Source organism: Tamandua tetradactyla, chromosome 9 (genome assembly GCF_023851605.1).
Source record: "Tamandua tetradactyla isolate mTamTet1 chromosome 9, mTamTet1.pri, whole genome shotgun sequence".
In the NCBI taxonomy this organism is placed as follows: Eukaryota; Metazoa; Chordata; class Mammalia; order Pilosa; family Myrmecophagidae; genus Tamandua; species Tamandua tetradactyla.
In genome coordinates this window covers 75,710,999-75,731,758 of record NC_135335.1, presented here as the reverse complement: position 1 = coordinate 75,731,758, position 20,760 = coordinate 75,710,999, and positions in this window count along the sequence as shown.

Genomic DNA, 20,760 nt, shown 5'->3' with positions numbered 1-20,760 from the left:
TTTTCATAGTTCTTTCAAAGGAATGAGTGCTTAGAGAATGTTTTAAATAATCTTAACTAATGTTCACTAATATTAACCTGATCATAAAATCCTAGCTCTTTTATAATTTTAATTCAATATTAATTCATAAATTACATAAAATTGATGACCCATAAAATCTAATTAATATATTACTTTAATATTACAGATGGTACACTTGTGATGGTTTCACTTCTCCAATGTGAAATTAATAGAATAATAATGCATTTTTGTTTTCTATATTTGCTTGCTGTTGACTTGTTATTCTCATTTTGTTGATGATGAACCATAACATAAATTAAAATTATTATTGCATAACAATAAATGTCTCTTTTTAAACAATGAGTTAATACAACCAATAATTTGTTATGCTTTGAAGAGGCAATCTATTTAATAACAGAATGCTGTACTAAAGAAAGAATGTGGTTTTATGCATATTTATTCATTGACTACTGCAGCATGCAGTATGGGTTAATAAATACGTACACGATGGAGAGGTGTGTGTGTGTAAATTATTTTGTGCACTAGTAAACAAAATGATAACCAGCTTTCACATTAACATATCTTCAACTCCACAATGAACTTCAATGCAATGGTTTTCATTGATTAATAATGATTACTATTGTAAACGGGCTTATATTTCATCTATTTATAATATAATCTCCAGGTGAATGGCTTCCAGCTGAATAGTAACATCCTTACATCCCTCAATGAGTCTAAAACTTTCACTCCCATTGTCAAAAGTATGCCAATTCAGGATTCCAGTGCACCTGAGTGCAAATTTTGAGTCAAAACAAAATAATTTCATCTCATTGTGTTTTATGTTGCACAATGCATCCTAATAAAGTCAAAGGATTTTTTTTTAAGTGTGTGGCAAGAGAAAGCGGAAATAGAAGTAAAGAAGGGAAAAAAGGAATAAAAAAATGAGGTTCTTATGAAGGAGGAGAAGGTAAAAGAAAGAAGAAAGAAGAGGAGGATCAAGAGGAAGTAGGATAAGGACAGCAGAGAAGGAAAAGGAATAAGATGCTGAGGAAAAAGAAAAAAAAAGAAAAATTTTTGAAAGTGAGAATAAAAATAATGCAAGAGACCAAATTACCAAGATAAACCTTCTGGTTCTAAGAAACCAAAGACAAAATTATCTAGGTTTAGAATGGTCTAATTTCCCTAATATCTAGAAAATTATTTTAAATTGTATTCAAAATGTTTTGTTTCGTTATTTGGTTTTCTTTTGGAAACTCCAATCATGTGTATTGGATCTCTACATCACTGGGACTTATATGGCCCCAAAACAAATGTCCACATTAATTATCCTATTCAAGTTTCCAGACATTAAGAATAAAGAAAGAATCCTTTGGTCAAGCAAAGTGATCTAATTGTTTTTTAGGAGAGAAAAAAAATCAGGCTATCAAACTTTCCACAAGAATCGAGGAAATTGAAAGAAAATTTGGCTCTAGCTACAGGATCTTCAGTGGAAAAGAGTGAAAGACATTTTTTAAAAATCCAAGCAAGTGATTATTCAAATATCAATAAAGCAATTCAGAAAACCATACTAAGAATTATTGTCCCCATGACCCCTTCTTGAGGAAAACACTTTATAAAGAAACTATCTCCAAACAAAACTGTGACATGTCCAAAAAACTCTGGGTGACATTGATACATTCAACTGCAGATTTACTGTGAATGTCCAGGTGACATAAGTTTGGCAGAATAGAACATGTGTGTGTATGTGTGTGTTTATGTGTGTGTTTTCTCAACCAATTTCAGGAAAAAGTGCAACAGGAGAAAAAGAAAAGTTAGAACAAAAATTAAGCTTGCTTAGTGCTCCTTTTTTAAGCCTTGGAACCCATAGGGAATTCTATAAAGCTGGTAAATCAATTCAAAGGCTTATAAGCATATTTAACAATATAAAAGTAAGCATAATGAGTTTGCTTAAAATTGAGTGGGGAAAGAGAGACAATGGAGAGAAATGAAGGAGAAAAAAGCTAATAGAAAAGGGAAGAAGGAAAATAACTATTGAAGCACATTTCATATTGTGTTCATCATCCCCTAGACCACTCCCATATTTGAGAAATTGCTAGAATGACTTCCAAGTCTCTGAAAAGCTGCTATATTAACACTTATGGTTCATTACACTGAAAAGATGCAGATTAAAATTTTTAAAAGCAAAAGGCACATGGGGCAGATTCCAGGAGAAATTGACTTGAGCTCTGAATTGTCCTCTCCCAGTGGAATAGACAGTACTTGATTCTCCCAGCAATGATGTGCATTGACATGTATGAAGCATTACTGTCAACAAGAGAAGCTCACCTCAGCTCCCCACCAGAGTTCTAACTAAGAGAGCCTTGCTCAGAAGTAAAGTCAAGTAAAAACAAACGTTCACCATGAATCTCATTGCTAGTGTCAACTATCTGGCATGACCCAAGACACCAGGTATAGAAAAACAGTCTTATTCAGGCAGAATATTCCAAGGGTTTAGAGGTTATCTCCCAGGAAAAAGCAGTTAGCAAGTCCTTTCTTTGGTTTATTCAGAGTTTGAATACATCAAATTCCCTGCATTAACCATTTACTACAAACACACATAAATACACACACACATACCAACATATATTTGTGTAAATAATTGTAGATAGAAGACTATGAATAATGCTAATATATTTTTGACTTGTGCATAGCTATAGAAAGAGAATATAATATACAATTATTACAGATCACAGACCAAAAATAATTCACTTCAATAATTATATCTGGGTTTAACATTAATTATAAGAAACTCAGCATATCATTTTAGAATGTATATTAATAAAACAATTAAATTATCACTAATTAAAAAAAGAGCTAATTATTGAATAAAATTAAGTAAATCAACTAAAAGTTACTCTCATAAATTTTAATACAAATTTCTAAAAGATTTAAAAAACACAAAGCATTGGCAATAAAAACAAATTCATAATAATATGACTTACTTAACTCTATGTAAACATATTTGATCACATGGACGAAATGGATAATTTTCTTAAAAAAATACACTACCCCAAACAACTTTTAACAGGTTTATTTATTATGAGATAATAGAGAATTTTTCAAAAAGCAGAACTTTCAAAAGCCTCCCAGGAGAAAACTAAGCATTTAAATTTTTGAGAATTCTTATGCTTTGTTTACATTTTGAAAACAGAGAAACAAGGAAAACTTTAAAATTATTTTTGAATCATATATAGCATTTATACTAAAACCTAACAAAGATTGCCTCCCAAAATATATAACTACATACCAACAACAAATTGCTGATATCAATATAAAATTATTAATTCATTAGTAAAAATATGATCCAATGACCAGAAGTGTAAAGAAGATTCAACATATTAAAATTTATCTATCATATTAATAGACCTAGTGAGAAAATCTGTATGCTCATCTCACAGACATTGAAAAGATATTTAACAAACTTCAACACATGTGCTAGATAAAATCATCCCCCAAATTAACAGAACTTCTTTAATGAGATATGCACACATCTCAGACTAAAAGTCATCACCATGCAATGAAACAGCTGAGACTCAGCCACTAAAACCAGGAGCGAAACAATAATAGGGCTGTTTATTGTCCCTATTATTTAACATCCTACTGAAAATGGCAGCTAGTATTCTATAAGGGAAATAAATTAGAAATATAATGATTGGACAGAACAGGTGAAACTATTACTATTCACCATTCTAAGACTGTATAACAGAACATCTTCGGAATCAAGTGAAAACTGCTATAAACAAAACAAGAACTAGGTAAAACATTAAGATATAAAATTAAGGTATAGAACATTACACACTTTGTGTGTGTGTGTGAGTGTGTGTATGTGTGAAGTAAATATTATATATAAAATATATGTATATTTAATCTCATGTATATATAATCACACACATAGATCATGTAAATATATAATAGAATTAAAGACCCTATTTACAATTAGAAAATGAAGTTAAAACATCTAGGAAAATTAACAAAAATTGTTCATCATTCATATAAGAAAAAATATAAAATGTTACTGAAAATATTCAAAATTAAGTAATTCCATAGACTTATATTCAATTAGAGTGGTCAGAATAACTAGATTTTAATATTTTGCCCTATATTCTTGACTTAGGAGTCCATTAAAAAGTCAACAATGTTTGAATTACTGATGCAATTTAGTTGTGTTGGGTCTCTGGATGAGCAATACTCGCTCCTTGAGCATTTTTCTGAGTTCTCACCCTCTCTTCCAGCCTCCTCATGTGATACATTCGCTTTAGAAAAAGCAAAAAGGAACAAAGCTTGCATTTGAAAAGCAGCAGGAATAGAGGCTCATTTGTTGTTGCACAAAGATTTATGTCAAGCAAAGAAAGACGATGCTGCCCTAACTTGGTGGACAGTGACACCTCCATCTAAATACCACGATGGTTGGTCTCAGGCTTTGAAAATTCGTACAGTCAGATAATCACTACAGAATGGCAGTCTGACAACTAGGTGAGTTTAATGTCATTTATTTTTAGAAAAGGCTAAAAATCACCCCCAACACTCTCTGATAAACAGTATCTCTTCCCAATAATATTTATATTATTAGGTTTGTTAATCAACGAAGATTTTTTTTTGCCAAAAAAGCGACGTTAATTGTATGCTACTTGTATTCAGAGATATTTTTTTAAAATATGATTTCTTCAATGATTGCATCGGAAAATAATCCATGTAGTGTAAATCATCTTAAATTAAAGTCATATTTATTTCATTCCTTTAATTTTTGTCACAGCATATGATAATGAAATTCCATGTTATGAAAAATAAAATCATATCAACTGAGTCTCTGAATAAAGAGTTCGGTTTACTTCTGTTGATGTAGAAAATGAATCAATATTCATATTATTATGAGTCAATACTAACAAAAATTATTGCTTGGAATTAAGACTGTGAATTTTGAAGTCAATCTGCCTACGTCTCAAATTTATCTACTTCACGTCTGACTGTGTCTCCTCAAGAAAATTACTAACCTTATTTTACTCAGTCCCCTCATGAGAAGAATGGGGAAAATAGAAGTAGCTCTTCATACGATGGCTTTGAGGATTAAATGATATAAATATGGAGTAATCAGAAGAGATCTGCACAAAGTGGTAGATAATTCTATTATTGATATTATTTTTATTAATATTAGTCCTCCTATCAAGATATAGAATATAATAAATCAATTATATTTATTTAAAAAAATAAATAAAAATTAAAGAATTGCTTGCTTCTTTTAAATTCAGCTTTGGCCATTTCTTTTCTTTCTTTCTTTTTTTTTTTTTTTCACATGGGCAGGCACCAGGAATTGAACCCGGGTCCTCGGGCATGGCACGCAAGCACTCTCACCTGCTGAGCCACCGTGGCCCGAGCTTTGGCCATTTCCTAAGTTTGAAATAAACTTCACGGTAGTCAATAAATTTCGCGTGTGTATTATACTTCCTTGAATTATCAACCCAATCGTGCTTCTAATTTGATAGTCCTATGACATATCAGTCTTTTATCATACTGGCATTTTAAAACTGAACAGATAACAATGTACTGCAACTATCAACTTCACTGGCAATATAGAAGATTGAGCACACATTGAGATCTACTCACCTCTTTGTGCTCAAAATGCATTAATGTACTTAGAATTTATTTTTAAATACTTTAAAGTAAATTTCCAAGTGAAAAAACAATGAAGATAAATTCTCCAGAACCAGAATGGAGAAGAAACCTGTAACGTTGAAAGTAGGAGAAATAAATTTGTGAAATAAATGTGTGTGGTGTACAGCACAAAAGCAGTGGCTGTGCTTTCAAAGGTTTATAATCTAGAAGATGGGGTCACTATCCAGAGACCTACAGAGAACCTATGCTAGACTTCTTGTCACAAACAAAAGAAAGAGAGTGCACATTTGGAGACCGACCAACATTTTGAACCTCAGGCATGTTTGCAGAAAAATATAAATCCCCCACGACCATGAGTTATATGCTTGAAATGATAGAGAAGCTGATTCAAAGCACAAGAATACTTGAAGACCTGGTCAAGGTTTCTCCCCGCCCTGCCCCCTCTTTTTCTTTCTCTCTCTCTCTAAATATAAACCACTGTGACCAGAGGTGTGTGCTGGAATCACCACCTGGGGATGATTCCCTTCAGGGAAGATAAATTCATAGTAAATAACCACACACAAATTGAGAAAGGCTGAAAAATGAAAAACATTGTACTCACCCCCAAAATTTGAGAATTTATATCAAATGCATAAAAGATTATTGGCCAATCTGAAAAAGATTTCAATGGAAAAATTTTAAAATTTTGAAAGCAGTGAAATAAGTTGAATTATCCTTAACATAAATAGGCAATTATTATACAATAAAAGTCACATGTTTACTCTAACCTGGTTGAATATAACAACAATGATATTAATAATGGCTAATGTATATGGAAGGCTTAACATATTTCTCTTATCCTAAGTCTTACTCTCTTATTTAATCTTTACAAGACCCATTTTACCACCCTCAATTTTACAAATGACACTGAGTCAAAAGGATATACACTGGCAAATATAATCATTAAAGTCTCTGAAAGCAGTATTAAATGTAGAACTTTTAGTATCCATCTTTTACATCGACCCTCTGTAATAGCAAAAAAGAAAGGCACATTGAATTCTGTGACGCTGTTTCTATAATAAACCAATTTAGTGAAATACATGTGATATGTTTTAATGCTGGACACAAAGGAGAGAATAGCCAATATGTCCCTTATTCTTTACAAATATCCAAGTTTCAACCAGGTGTCTTACAAGAATTGTTGTTAACCCTTGTGCTGGTTTGAAACTGCTGTATACCCCAGAAAAGCCATGTTCTTTTAATCTAACCTTGTGGGGGTGGACTTATTATTGGGTGGGAACTTTTATTGAGGTTGTTTCTGGGGAGATGTGAGCCACCCAATTCAAAGTGGGTCTTAATCCCTTTACTGGAGTTCTGCATGAAGAGAATAAAAGGCAGAAAACATAAAAAGAGCTCAGAGCCCACACAGAGAGCAGAAAGATGAGAGAAAGTGACAGACGTTTGGAGATGCAGAGGGGAAACACCCCAGGAGATGCCAGAAGCTAAGAGGGCTTTTGGAAAATTGAAGCTAGGAGAGAAGGGCCAGCAGACATCACCCTGTGCCTTCCCCTGTAACAGAGAAACCCTGGACATCAGCTTTTCTTGATATGTTCTTGTTGATGCCTTAATTTGAACATTTTCATGGCACTCAAACAGCAAATGTGTAACTTAATAAATCCCTTTGTAAAAGCCAATTCAGTTATGGTATGTTGCATTCCAGTGGCATTAGTAAAACAAAACAGCCCTCAATTGTTGTTAAGAAAATAAGACCAAATACTATTATAAATAAAGAAGGGCTAGGTGCAAATAAACAGGCAAAATATATCAAGATCAATTTTTTAGAAGAAATTCATAAATTGTGAGTGAACATTCTCTGTGTGTGAGTAGACTAGAAAGAAAGACAGATATAGATAGACAGATGGACAGATGATAGATATATCTACATAATTGACTGTTCTTTCTGTTTATCAATGTAAGATAGTTAAAAAATATACACAAGAATTCAGGTTGTAAATCTCAGCATAACATTTCAGTGACAAAGAAGCATTTGCGTTTTAAATGACTGTTTTATTTTTCCTTTCAGGCTGTTCTATTTTTAGGTAAATGGATTGCTGTTGCAATTCAGGATTTGATTTTATGTCTTACGGGAAACCTTAAGCCAGTCTTATCAATTGGTTTACCCTACCTGTCACAGGATACCTAACTATTCCTAGTAGGAGACATTCTTTTTCATTTATGGCAAATAATATATTAAAGCTATTTCTATTATTCCTCAAATCAAATAATCAGTGTGATTTAGTTAAATATAAAACTACAATTTATTTTCCTTTTTTCTCCTACCCTATATTTTACTATAAAGTAAACCATATGCTATTTTCAGAAATGGCTTAAGGGTATGCATACACATAAACCTTAAGCCATTTCTGAAACTGTGAAGTGCTTTCTATAATAAATATAAATATACATTAAATACAGATAAAAATATATAGATAACAATTACAAGTCCATCAACAATTGAATCTTTATTTTCTCCTTTTGGCACCCTCATTTCAAGTGTCAAGTGCCCTCTTATGACTCCCTGTTTTGTCAACCTTTATCTCCATTTCCCCTGTCCCTCATTTCCCCACAATATATGTCTCTGGTTCTTTCTGTCAGTATATTCAGAATGCACACACTTTCCTTTACTTAATAGCAGCATGTTTGTTCATTATTTTGATAAACAAACAAATTATTTGTCACATATTAATAGCTAAGAACAGCTGATGAATCATTTTTCCAGTTAATAAGTGTATCAATGGGATTTCCTAGTTATCCCTTTGAAGTGCATAGATTTAGCAATGACAATTGTCTCAACAGGAGGCAGCTGTCAACGGCTGTGACTAGGCAGTGAGCTAGCTACTTTGGAACAAATACGTCTTAGTGCAAACGCCAAATGTATGTGCAAGTCAGCTATTTATTTTTAGAGTTAAATGATGTCCTTCCCCTTTGTATTAGTTGAGATTTTCTGGAGAAACTGAACCAACAAGAGATATATGTAAATATTATCAGAATTTTATTGCAGTTGTCACACATGATTGGAGGAATGAGCAAGTCCAATCTCTGTAGTGGAGGCTGCAAACTGGGAACTCTGAAGAAGGTTTTCCATGAATTCCCCGGGAGAAACTGACTGGCTGACAGAGATGGAAATTCTTTCTTCTGATTGCTGAAATCATCACTTCCCCCTTTAAAGTCTTCAACTCATTGGATAAGACTCCTCTCATAATTGACAGCAGTCTCCTTAGTTGGCAAAAGATGCAATCAGCCACAGATACAAACATTTTACTATCCTCACGGTAAAAATCAGGCCAGTATTTGCTTGACCATATAACCTGGCCAAACTGACACATGAACTTCACCATCACACCTTTATTTTCACTCTATTGTAATTGTGTTCTGCCGATTCCCTTATAAGTTCTCTGAAGGAAACTTAAATCGTCTGACTTGGTTCTCCACACTACTTATACAGAATTTGAAGCATTGGAGGTCCATGTTAAATGCATATGGGGAGGGAATGTTTTAACATATTTCTATATGTTTGCCTGGACTTCCATCCCACCTTCTCTACAGATTTAAATAGTCTAGAGTATTTAAAACTTACACACTGTTATACTGTTATGCTTTCAAGGCTTCTCGTGCCAGACACACATTTGCACTTTGTTTTATATGAAAGTATAAAACCTGTCAAAATTATTTAGTGGCAGATATCCCTGAACTAATCTAGTGTCACCAAAGCAATGACACTTTTTCATGATAATAAGCCATATTTTCTTATTTAGAAAGGGGTTTATATTCACTTAGTAAAATGATAGTCATTGGGCAATAGAATCTATGCATCCAATAACAGTCAAACCAAGATCTTGTTTGACATTAAAGGAAAGTTAGAATTTGCAAACCACTCAGAAAATCCTCATTCAGGAAAAACAAACAACAAAATAAAAAATGCAGCTTATTTAGGGGAAAGAGAAAATACATTTGAAGGAAAAGAAAAGTTCTTGAAGTAATGTGGCAGGTAAGATATGTGGAATAAAGAGCCTCAAGGAAGAAAAATTTTAGAGGTTTTTCTAAAGGGAATGATTTGAGGGAAAATACATTTTGAATTGGAAAAGTATACCTTAAAATAGCAACTAGAAATTTACTTTTTTAAATAAAATTAAATAAGATAATTTTAAAGCAGATGCATGCAATTTGAAGAATTCGGTTTTGAGGATATGAAAATCCAAGATGAATTTAAATGTTTTTGAAAAATTAAGTGACATCTTTATTGATTTTAAAATCTCAAACAATTTAGCCCCATATACATTGCATATCTGATGATATTCCATGTAAATTCTGCATTAAATGTAAGGTTGCAGACATTTGAAATAACAAGTAATCATATGGTAAACAGATAATTCATGCAAGCATATTGGATGATATAGACAGATTCATTCTGCTTTGAAGGATAAACATCTTTCAAATATTTCTTATAAGCAATAATTCTAGAAATGTATTCAAGAAAAATGTAATACCAATCAAGACTTTATTGATGTAAAAACAAAGCTGTAATAGTCTTAAAAGAACACATGGAATAACAGTAGAGAATGTATAAAAGAAAACCAAATCTGTGACAAATAGAAAAAAAAAAAAATCCCTGAATCAGAATCCCTGTTACAAAACATTTTCCTAAATATCAATCACCTTGTAATGTAAATATTAAAATATATCTTGCTCAGGGTATAGTCAATATTTTTATGTATGTTTAAAACATAACTTGTTCAAGGTTTGAGGTTAGGAAAACCTCAGAAACAGTATAAATACTTCGAATTTCTTTTCTTTTTTTTTAATTTTTTTTTTTTTTTTTTTACATGGGCAGGCACTGGGAATTGAACCCAGGTCTTCCGGCTTGGCAGGCAAGCATTCTTACCTGCTGAGCCACCGTGGCCTGCCCAATACTTCAGATTTCTTATGAAGGCTTTTCTTCTCCTAGAAGGTGGTTCAAGTGGAAGGAAAAATAAAATCAATAAAGGTTTTAAACCATTATTCCAAGGCTATTTTGTTCCCAATTTTTGTAATTTTACCTTTTATTTGATAGTTCACCTATGAATTTTTGTTGATAAAAGACTAGTAGAGGTCAAAGAAATACAAAGTGGATTAAAGATAAGGTGTATTTATTTTAAACCTTGATATTTTGTATTATAATCTTGTATTGAATAAAATTGTGATCCAGGACATGAAGTAAGGAAAGATAACTCGAGATAAGATAATACTTTGATCTAGGTGACCCCTCTTGCCAGCAGCTAATTGCTTCTTTCCTCATTGTAAAATTATAAATCTCAATTTTCAAGAAGTGAAAAGTTTTGAAATATTACTATTTGGTGAAATTCCAAATACAAGGGGGGAAAAAGGCCATTTAATTGAGAACTGTTGGCTTTTTGCCTTGCTTGAATAGAACATTTAAGTCCTATGCCAGCAATTAATAGCAAGGGTAGGCAAATGTCCAAAAATTATAATCCATTATGCACTTTTAAAGGCGTCTACCATTTACCGTGCATTTATATAGGTCATCACATTGATTATCTCATATAACCTTTGAAAAACAGTTGATATAGAGAATATTATTTCATTTGTACAAACAAAGAAACTGAGGCTCAGAGGAGCAAATAAAAGCACTTTCCCCAGGTGGACAGTGCAATATTTAGATTGAGGTCTGTTCATGTCAAAACTATACCTTTTGTCATGACCTAATATTCCCTTCATTTTATACTTCTAAGTGAAGGATAATTTCACCTAGAATATTACTGAATTAATAAAAATGAGGGTTATCTCAATTTTCACAATATTTCCTTTAAAACATGAAGTGGATTTCACCTGTTTGAGAGGATCTTCCTCTGAAATACAATGAACATCACAATTTCAGATTCACGATTTCCAGGGTGAATTTTAGCTTGAACCAGTAATTATTCTTCTAATCTAAGAACAATCTGTCATTTAAAATGTAGGGAATTATCTGAATCATTCCAGAATATCTACCAATTGTTAATGTTTTGAAAGACTGAACCCAAATACTTGTGGCAACAATATTCATAAGCAAAACTTGGTTCCGATATTAAATTTACTATTGCAGGATCAGTTCTATATAAAAGGGATAGTAATTCTGAATCTTTTACTCTGTTATACTTTGTAATATCCAAATAGTATCCTGACATTCTCTTTTCTTGAACATTTATGTCAACAAATTCAAATAATGCGATGAGATGACACCTAAATTTGACATGAGTTTAGTAAAATAGGAGATGAAAATGATATTGAATTTGTGATGCTAGATAAGTTGCATACTATACACAAATTTCTTGTAGAAGAAATACTAGAATGGGAATGAGCATGTTTTTATTTTCTTTCCTGAAAAGTTCATTTTATTTGCTACTATTCAGATATAATTAAACATTTTGAATTTGCATTTAATTCTCTTCTCTGAATTTGCATCTTTCCTCAGTTCTACATGCCTATCCCTAGATGCATCAAGACTCCCATTTCAAGATTTCTTAATTGCTACCTGCATTCTATGATTACTTGCTTATTAATTCTTCTTTATGTATGTACTATTTCAGTTAAGGAAATTCATTAGCTACTCAATTCCAAGTTGTTTTGCAAAGGCAATACATCAAGCAAATAGTTCACATTTTCCAGAGAATATTTATATTTTTATATCTGTCTTTGACTTTTCTGAAGGAAATGTGTGATATTGGAATGGCAGATGGAAAAACTAAATCCAATTGGTTGTATTAAGAATGGGTCATAGCTTCTATGCTTGAGGTATCTTGTCATTCTTAAAACCAATCCATGAGAGATGAGAGTTTTCAAAAGTTTAAAGGTTCAGAGTTTGTACTGAGATCATTAAAAGGACTAACCTGTGAAAAGGAGGATACAAAAGCTTGTCTTTATTTTGGATGGTCATATGCCTAGCAAATATTGAGATGGTGTTTGTGTTAGTTTTAAGTTGTTATATAGCCCAGGAAATGCCATGTTCTTTCAATCCATTCCTATGGGTACAGGCCTACTGTAGGTGGGAACTTTTGGTTAGGTTATTTCCATTGAAATGTGACCTACCACATTCAAGGTGGATCTTAGTTCCTTTAATGAAGTTTTTATAAGAGATCAAAGTACACACAGAAAAATCCCAGAGAGCTCAGAGAAGCTGAGAGAGATGAAACCAAGAGGAGTTCACAGAAAAAGCTCCAGAGAAGCTGAAAGGAAGCCACTGAAACCAGAAGCTAGAATAGGAGAGAAGGATAAACAGATGCCAGCCATGTGCCTTGCCATGTGACAGAGGAGTCCGAGATGGCAGCAGCTTTCCTTCAGAGAAGGAATCATGCTACTGATGCCTTAATGGGACATTTTCATGGCCTTAGGACTGTAAATTTGTAAGCTAATAAATTTCCATTGTTAAAAGTCAGTCCCCTTCTGGCATATTACATTTCAGCAGTTTTAGCAAACTGAAACAGTGTTAATAAGAGTATAAAAGAAGAATAAATATTGAGGAAGGAAGAAGCAGTCTCTGTCACAGTGAGAAAAAATAAACTTCTTTTTTCCTTACAAGCAATTTTCCTGACTTACAATGCAGGAAGGAGGGTTTTTGGGTACCCCCCAATGTTAATTAAAAATACATCAAAACTCCCTTTACAACAATACTGTACTTCTGTTTTTATTTAAATTCAAGCAATGCATTGAAATTGTTAAAAAAAATTTGAAGTAAATCTAAAAGGGACAAAAGTCTGTTAAATGCCTGCAGATGACGTTTAAAGTTAATTAGTGTATTCTAGCATCTCACCGATTATCCCAAAATTCTGTTTGAATACAAGACTTCCTCTTCACTAAGGATTCATTCTTGTTATATGATGCTAAAGATTGTTTTCACTATTTAAATAGGCAGAATTTTTGGTCTCCTCTGTGTTGTGATTTTCAGAAAGATTCCCATGAATAAATATTTTACAATCATTAACTCAGGTATCTAACATTCAGCAAGTCTGTTTATAAATACATTTACTATGAATTTTTCTGTTTTATGTGGGAAAAGGTTCTCTAGAAAGTGCTCTACTAGGGGAACGAGTTATTTCATTGTCTTCAAAAAAAGAGTTTCATAAGTGTAACCAGTAATACTTCCATTCAGATTTCCAGACAAATGTACCTAATTAATGTATCCTATTTTATAAAATACGATTTAAATGATCTGTTTATTATAAGCTCCATGAAAGCAATTGTAGGTTCTTTCATATTCACATATACCTCCAGCACTTAATATAAGCAGTGCCTGAAGTAGGAATTCATGAATATTTATTGGGTTAATTAATTATTACACAAATGCATTAAAGACTAAAGGGTAGATACTAGTATATTGCCCTATTTAATGATCCAGAATTAGGGAATAAAATTTTCTTATTATATTAGTCAGGAAATTCCAGTTGTCAGAAATACAAATTATGACTCTACCTGTACTTTCCCTGAATATGTTTGTGGTGAATTGGAGCTGTTATGTAACCCAAAAAAGGCCATATACTTTTAACCCATTCCTGGGGATGCAGATATCGTGGGCGGGATATTATTTCCATTGAGATGTGACTCATTCTATTCAAGGTGAGTTTATTCCTTTTACTGGGGTCCTTTACAAGAAGATAAAAGACAGTGAAAGCTCAGGGAGCTCAGAAAAAAGCCCCCAGAGATGCTGAGAGGCAAAGACACACCCACAGAAAGTGAGAGGGCCACTGAATCCAGAAGCTGAAAGCAACAAAACCCAGGGGAGAAGGACCAGCAGATGCGGGTCATGTGTCTTCCCATGTGACAGATGGGTCCCAGATGCCAGCAGACTTTCTTTAGAGAAGGAGTCCCCCTGTTGATGGCCTAATTTGAATATTTTTCATGGCCTTAGAATTGTAACTTGTAAGTCAATACCTCTCCATTTAAAAGCCAGTACATTTCTGTTATATTGCGTTTTGGCAGTTTTAGCGAACCAAAAACAGTATCACAATCTTTTTCCTTTTCATCCAATTAGCAAAGAAAACCTAAAAGCTAAGGCATATAGTTCCTAAAATCAGCATAATCCAGAATACAATAAAAAAAGTGCTTAGAATGTGTTTTCCATGTGACACTCTAATTTGTAAAATCATGGAGATTATTACTATAACTATATTATTTATTAATGAATGTGTAAGGATATGGACATTGTTTCCCTGATATTGTGGAGATTTTAAAAACTGTTTTTGAATAAAGAAATAAATATAAATATAAATAAATAAAAGAAAGATCAAATGCATGAAATCCACAATAAAAGCGAAAACAGCTAGAAATTTCACTGTTAGATTGCAGTAGATGTTCAATAAGTAAAAATCGTATTCTGGGAATTAGTTTATAGTCATAATAATGCTTCTTCTGTCACAATAAAGGGAAAACCAGCTCACTTGTGAAACGCTTAACTTGAGTTTTGCAGGCAAAGGACACCTGGATCCACAGATATGTATAGTGTAGTCAGATCTCATTGCGAGAGTAATAAAGAACATCAAATGTTCTAATAACTGAGTCAGCCAAACAAAGTTAAAATTCAGTAACAGGTCATCTTGACACAGCAGATTCAAATAACGCATGAGTGGAAAAAGTACAAAAATGAACTGAATAGAGCTAATGAGGGAGACCAAAACATTGGATAGAAAAAGCCTAGGGGGCAAGTCTCTCTGTATCTTCTTTTTCATCTTAGCCATTGACGAGTCACTTTTATACACAAAGCATGAGAAACAATTACTCAAATTTTTCAACATCTTGACGTGTGAATTGGTAACATACGCTACATATGCAATGATTTTCATTGTTGCTGCAATATACTACCTGCTCTACAAGTTACTTAAAAACAGCAAGTAGAATTGTTTTCTTCCCCCCTCAGTCACTTCTCTTTTTCGTCTCTAAGCATGGTATTCACTTTCTAGCAAGCTCTTGGTGTTCTCAGCACCTACTATGTACCTGGACCACTGCCTGGCTTTCAAAATAGAAACATTTTCATTAGTCAAGACCCAATTTACCTATATAGTTGCTTTTACTTATCCATACTTAGGTTTTAAACCTAATTTAGAAATAAAACATTTTCTCTAGGTCAATATGAATTATAAAACAGAAAAAATGTACCTCAAAATGGTGCTTAGACACACTTTTGAGATTATGAAATAGATATGTTTAATCAGTTTTAGAGCTATTTTGAATTTTCAGTTGAGCAATAGATGATAGATTAGAATTCTTCACAAGCATAATCACTTTTGATTTTGACCAAAAAGAAAAGCAAAGAGACATATTTTTAAAAATCCAGACCAATTTTCTTATCCTTATTGTTGACCACTTATAAAGGAATAATAATGACCATAGGTTATTTAACCATATTTTATTGTTGAGTAAAGCAATAATTTAGAAAGAATTATAGTATCATAAATAACGGAAAATCATGGAGATGTTGCTATTTATTTTTACTAAAATCTTTAGGACACTATGATTAAAATATCAATATCAAGGAAGGTAACCTTCCCTTCAGTTATATTTTCTGTTCAGGTCTTCCCAGTATACTCACAGAAACATCGTCAATTTTTTATGCTTCTTATTTAATTAGTTTCAGTAGGGTTATAGTTCTTTAATGAGTGTAATTCAAATCGATTTCTAAGGATGGGTTTTTAAGAAACATATTTGGATGCGTCTTTATAAGGAGACAAAATAACATAGGATGGCTCCATATGTGATCGGAGATTTATAATCGCAGCTCAATCGTAGTCACCAATGGCGAGAAGAAATTTCATGGAGTAAGAATCTAAGGACGTTGCTTGTCTTTCTCTTAAAATGAAAATCTGCCAGCCAGAATGAGAAAGGGTTGCTCACAGGCATTCTTTAATTCACTGCATAATGACTATTTGTACAGCAGAAATTCAAGTCAGGTGAGGGACTAAAAGTGTACTTAGTGGGAAGTAACTACACTTCCCCAGAGCTGATGAACTTTGAAATTGAGGTAAGTTGAGGAAAGAATGGAAATCAGGCATCCTACTGTCTCTGCAGCAAGCACTCACACTGATAATGAAATAGCTATTGATGCCTGCCCACAGAGATGAATGGTTGAAGAAAAAAAGAAACATTTTTTCAGTTCTTCTTGATTCCATACAAGCCTTCTTCCAAGTAGTGCTTGAAAGCGAGTAAAATGATTCAGGAATACCATTACCTCTGAAATGTGTCTAATTGGATAAATGGCAGCAGGTCATGGTTCCTGATGATGCAAAAGCAGTTACATATTTTTTGCTTAAGAGAGCTCCATGATGCTTAATGAATTTGTGTTATTTTTGAAAGACAAGGATAGTAATGGTTTTCTGTTACTTTCCTTAGAAACGTATTGGCACTTCAAGCAGTATATCCAAACCCAATCATGTCCCATTATCAGCAAAAAACTATAAGATAACACCAACCTTAAAATAATAAAAAGAAAATGAAGTCTTTCAGTCATCTACAATATTTCTCTAATGCTGAGTAACTTTTCAGAAAACAAAAAATAATTGCAATAAATATCTTAATATTAGCCAGATATGCATGGTACACCATTTATACATACTTAATCATTTTCTTTATGATAATCTGCCAATAGTACTAGTAAACTTCCGAAAACCTCTGGACAAGTGTTGTACTTATATGTTACTTAAAATATATAACAGGATGGGCAACGGTGGCTCAGCAGGCAGAGTTCTAGCCTGCAATGCAGAAGATTCGAGTTTGATTCCCAGTGCCAGCCATGCAAAAAATACAATAAAATAAAACATATAACAAAGGTTCACATTGTTGTTAAATGCTTAATGTCAAAATATAATGGTTTTGCAATACAAATTCAGTCAAAATATCTGATAAAATGGATGAAGAAGGACAATTCTCATGATAGAATTAGAAAAATATACTAGATTTTTGGTCTTCTGAGTTCAATGCTGCTGAATTGATTGGCAAGATTTTGTCACTTGGATATGATTTTATTAAAATAGTCATATGAAGAAAAGGATGGTGAATGATTTCTGTGCTGGTTTGAAATGATGAATGTACCCTAGAAAAGCCATGTTTTAATCCTAATCCCATTTTGTAAAGGCAGCCATTTCTTCTAATCCTTATTCAGTATAGTATGTTTGAAACTGTAATTAGATCATCTACCTGTAGATGTGATATAATCAAGAGTGATTGTTAAACTGGATTAGGTAGAGGCGTGTCTCCACCCATTTGGGTGGGACTTGAGTAGTTTCTGAAGTCCTATGAAAGAGGAAACATTTTGGAGAATGAGAGATTCAGAGAGAGCAGAAAAACACAGCCATGAGAAGCAGAGTCCATCAGGTAGCGAACTTTGGAAATGAAGAAAGAAAATGTCTCCCAGGGAGCTTCGTTTGGGGAAGCCAGGAGAGAAAACTGGCGTATGATGCTGTGTTTGCCACATGCCTTTCCTGATGAGAGAGAAACTGTGCCCTGTTCGCCATATGTCTTCTCACTTGAGAGAGAGACGCCGAACTTCATCGGCCTTCTTAAACCAAGGTATCTTTCCCTGGATGCCTTAGATTGGACATTTCTATAGATTTGTTTTAATTGGGACATTTTCTTGACCTTAGAACTTTAAACTAGCAACTTATTAAATTCCCCTTTTTAAAGGTTATTCTGTTTCTGGTATATTGCATTCCGGCAGTTAGCAAACTAGAACAATTTCTTATTTTTCTTCAGTCTCAAATCTCACAAATGTGTCTCTGTTTCTCAATATCACAGTTGCAATATATTATACTTAGCATTTGAAGTATGCTATGATATTCCAAATTGATATCAAAATATATGATTTCAAATTAGGGGAGATAGTTTCATTCTTCAACAGATGCTTCTATATGTTAACAAAGTCCTATTTTGAATGAACCATGAATGTTCACATATAGTTAATATCAATGGATGTTCAGAATTTCTTAACAGAATCCACATTTTTGTACACACACATGCAAATATGTACCCCAAAAGATGAGAAGATAACAACATGCTAAATCTCACAATTAATTCCATTTAATTGATTTACATTTTTATATTTGTTTATTTCATTTTGTATTTTTTTTAATTTGAAAGTCTGAAACAGAATGAAAGCCTGATTTCCTAAGGAAATCATGCAGAAAGAAAATGACATTAAGTCAACCATTCTCACAGTGAAAAAAGAGAAGAGGGCTAAGTTGTTTTGTAGAAGTTACTTATACCTTATGAGCAAGAAGCAAAAGACAGGATATCCCAAACAAAAGAATTTAGGAGAATAAAATTATCTCAGATAAAGAGAAAATGTGACAAAGGGAAGATGTAAGGTTTTTATCATGCCTGTTGGTTCTCTCATTAAATCTACATGGTATCAGTGGAAGTTGTGCATCCATGGAAAATGTGAGTTACAAAGAAATTTGAACCTCTGTGGCATATTTTTCAGGGACTGGAGCCTAGCCATGCTTAAAATTTTTTAATCCTTCTCTCCCTCTCTACATTCACTCTCTGCCCTCCGTACCTGTAACTCCCCTCTCTGTTCCCCCCTTCCCCCTCTTGTTGTAGACCACCCATTTCCGTAGCTCACCACTAAACCACAAGCCTTCCTGTTATTCTCTTCACTCCTCTATACCTAACCTAAGCCCTCAGCCTAGCAACTGCCTCCTGCCTTGCGTGATTGGCTGTCCCTTCCTGACGTGTGCGCCCAAGACTCCACCCCTCCCCGAGAGTACTTAAGCCCCACGCTTACCCCACTCTGGGTCGTCCGAGCCCCGGGGTCTTCGAACCCCAGACGTCTCACTCCTCGGGTCCCCGGGTGGCCCATCCCGGTGTGTATCAATAAAGCTCTAACCTGAATCTGGCCTCAGTGAAGACTTTTCTCGCGACCGCCGGCTGGGGAAAGCGCCAGCTCGAGCTTACCCAGGTTAATTCCCCGCGAGCTCGCCCTCCAAACCACCCCGTGTACCAGTCCGCCGCCCGGCTGAGTTAATCCCCGGCAAACCTCCATCCAGGAGAATTCTATATTGCCTTTCTCTTTTAGCAGCTCAGTCCAAACTGATGTTTATGTACTCTTTTATAAAAGAAATCTATATTTTAACTTTACCAATTCCATTTTTATATCAAAAGCATAGCAGACCAACTTTGAAGAGGAGCTTTATGTGTTTGGTATGACCTATCATTATGATTAACACAATCAAACAAAATAATTAGTCAGCATTAATGCATTTAGAAAGAAAAATAAAGTTTCCATTTCTGTTCTAGAATATTTCTCCAAAAGCCCAGCCAATGCTTATTATAAAATATGTACCTAATTTAATAAGTTAGTATGTAAAAATGCAAACTTCACTTTGTTCCAATCAACAGACAAGATACTGCTATTTGTCCTTTGTCTATCAACAAACTAGATCAAATTAAAAATTTTATAAAATTAGAATCCCTAAGAATTATGTAATGAATTCTAAAGCTTCTTAGTTTTATAAATATTAAAATTTAAATGTGCACTTTCAATTTTGTTACAAGATGCTCTTCTGCAATGCCACTATTAAATCCAGTGTTAACCATAGTAATTACAAAGGTCAATAACTATGCTATATTAGTAGATATTTTAACAAACTTTGCAAATATTTATTTAATTTCCAAAGTTTTTCAATGAGTTATTTTAAAAAGCTATTATTATCAACATTTCTTTATGTAAATATTAATTACCTAGGAAGTCGACAAAATAACTTAAGTAAATATACACATGGAGTTGCTCTAATGGATGGTATATAGTCAGATGGATTTACATGATAATAAAGTAAAAAGTCAGAATATAAAATATATGTCAAAATACATAAATTGCTATTATATTATTGTTTCCTATTCATAATTTAAAACTATTAAGTTCAAAGTAACATTACTACAAGCTCTGGCTTAGGAATCTTTAAAATAAAAAAAAATCTCATGATAAACTTGCATTGTATGATAGTTTTTCTTTTAATTCATTCCTATAAATGCTGTCTGTTAGGTTTACATCAAATCTCAACTTACTGTGATTGTTTTACTAATCCTTTCCTTAACCCCTTTCTTTGCACCCTT